At 37.3% G+C, this 2315-nt stretch overlaps 1 pseudogene; it reads right to left on the bottom strand.

Annotated features, from left to right (window-relative positions):
* Window positions 1-577: 577 nt before the first annotated feature.
* On the bottom strand, window positions 578-1179 carry LOC101626136 (annotated as a pseudogene).
* Between the last annotated feature and the right edge of the window lie 1136 nt (window positions 1180-2315).

Genomic DNA, 2315 nt, shown 5'->3' with positions numbered 1-2315 from the left:
TTGTCAAACATTCTGAGTTAATACTTTTCTCCAGAACAGAAATGGTAAAGAGATCACAGAAAAAACTGCACATGTTACAAAAACATTCATCTCAGGAGAATATGGTAGAAGCCTCATTAACTAAGAAAATTTCCAGCATGAAGTACTAACATCCATTTGTGGTTTATTCAGTGAAGAGTTCACCATAATAGTTTTGATTGACACAGAAACTAGAGAAAGACTTTGAGCACAAAAATATGTTTTCAGATATCTGAAATACAACTTTATTCTGATTCAAACTGAAAAAGAATAGGAATGACAGTAACAAACAAGATTTCACCACTGAATATTGTGATGTGATTGTAGCAGTCTTCGATTTGAAACTCAAAAAGGAAACAACTGCATTCTAAAACATCTAACTATGCAGGTCCAAAAAATGAGCTGCCACATTCACTCCAGAGCCCATTCATCTCCTTCAGACTCCCAAAGATTAAGCACACGTTCTGCTTAGCAATATGGCAAATATACTGCACCACTGACATCAAAGGCAGTTGTCTATAAAACTAGTGTTCTGGTGCTGAGATCTAGCTGCATCCTCTCACAGGCCATTGTCTTCATCCAGGAAAGCAACAGTCTAAGCAACCTCTAAGTCATGTTCCGTCTGTGCTGCCAAAGCTGGGTCCGTGACAACCTCCAGTGAGGCAAGAGCAAGCAAGGTAATGAACTCCAAGTTAGGATCTCCCATTAGTTTTCTAACAGGCCAGAAGAAGCTCTTTCCAAAATTGTAGCTGGTGAAGTTGGCAGTATTGAAGATTCTCCTTTTGGTAAAAGACAATAGCCTTTGTCTTCACTTCTCTGTCCTTCATATTCACTTTGTTACCACATAACATGGATTCACCTCAGATCTCAATAACAATTAGGCAAATTCATGTTAGTAACTCTCAGTGTTACATCAAACATGATGGTAGACTAAGCTTGGATATAATAGCCACCCCTGAGTCCCCTAAACTCCTCTTGACCAACTATACACCACGTATTGAACTTAATAGGTCCTCTGTTGTCATGTGACACAAGGGGAGAGACCTCAAAAACCAAGGTATCCACATATTTACCTGTCAAATGAAATTCTGTGAGAATAGTTTTCCCATCACCAACCAACACAAGTTTGAATTGAACTTGGGGCTCTTCTTGGGCAGCCATCATGTTGTTATGTCAGAAGTATCTTTGGGCCATATGATTGAGGTGCACAACAATATTTATTTTAAAGCATGTTGTGGCTTGAGAGTACAAGACTAGCAGGAGGGAAATGCTGTATTTCTAGCATTTCAGAAAATAATGGAAATCTAAATCAATCCAATGGCAGCAGGAATACAGAGTAAGACATGATATCTGAGTTGAATATATAGAGTACACCAAAAAATGTCTTAGATAATTCCAAAGGTAATTATTGGATTTTTTTCTATATTTTTAGTTCAGTAAATGTTTGTTGAGTGAATAAATGAGTGGAGGGTTCAGAATTTATTGCTACTCAAAGTGATGCCCACAAACCAGCTGTTAAACTGTTAATTGTTTGTTACTGATCCATAGCAAGATAAAAAGCTCACTCCAGAAGGTAAGATAATTAGGTCACAAAGCATGTTGTTTAGTTCAGCAGACATTTTTATTGTTTCTATGAAGGAAACAGTACATTAACTCTCTTGCATAACCTTAATTTCTTAAAGAACAAGCACTTTGCTAGCATCTACGAATCTGATTCAATCCTGATCATCTACTAAATTCGATTCACCTAGGAATCCAGAGAGGGTAAACTCTTTTGACATTGCCTGTGGAGTCAATGCTGAATAACAGCTCTGCATGTTATATAGTGAAGTCTAGAGAGACTTTTAGAACTGGTTAAGTTAATGGCACTGATGCATTTAACTTATATATCAGTGTATTTGCAGAACATTCCTACTTAAAGCTTAAAGAAATGACTGCTGATATTTTCACAAGCTACAGCTGAACTAATAACTTAGTAATAGCACAAAAGTGGTTCAAAATCTAATGGCTATTTAAAGATCTCACTACCTGAATTGAGAGTATCAAAAATTGACATATAATGGATAGGTTTGGCCATGTGCAGAACTGGTGGCTTGTGAATATGAAATGGATTTCTGAAAGTCACAATTCAGTTAGTATGCTTCCAGATGCATGGATCCACACTATCAATGACTCTCACAGAGACTATTTGCTCACATAAGTGAAGGTCTAGAGGTAGGCTGAGCATTGTCCTTGAGTTACTGCAATGACACAGCACCTTTTCCCTGAATTACATTAAGTTCTTCTCTCCTTCATGG

Source organism: Condylura cristata, unplaced genomic scaffold, assembly GCF_000260355.1.
Source record: "Condylura cristata isolate star-nosed mole 26May11 unplaced genomic scaffold, ConCri1.0 scaffold00001, whole genome shotgun sequence".
NCBI lineage: Eukaryota > Metazoa > Chordata > Mammalia > Eulipotyphla > Talpidae > Condylura > Condylura cristata.
The sequence above is the reverse complement of the archived record's forward strand: the minus strand, read 5'-3'. Positions and strand labels throughout refer to the sequence as shown.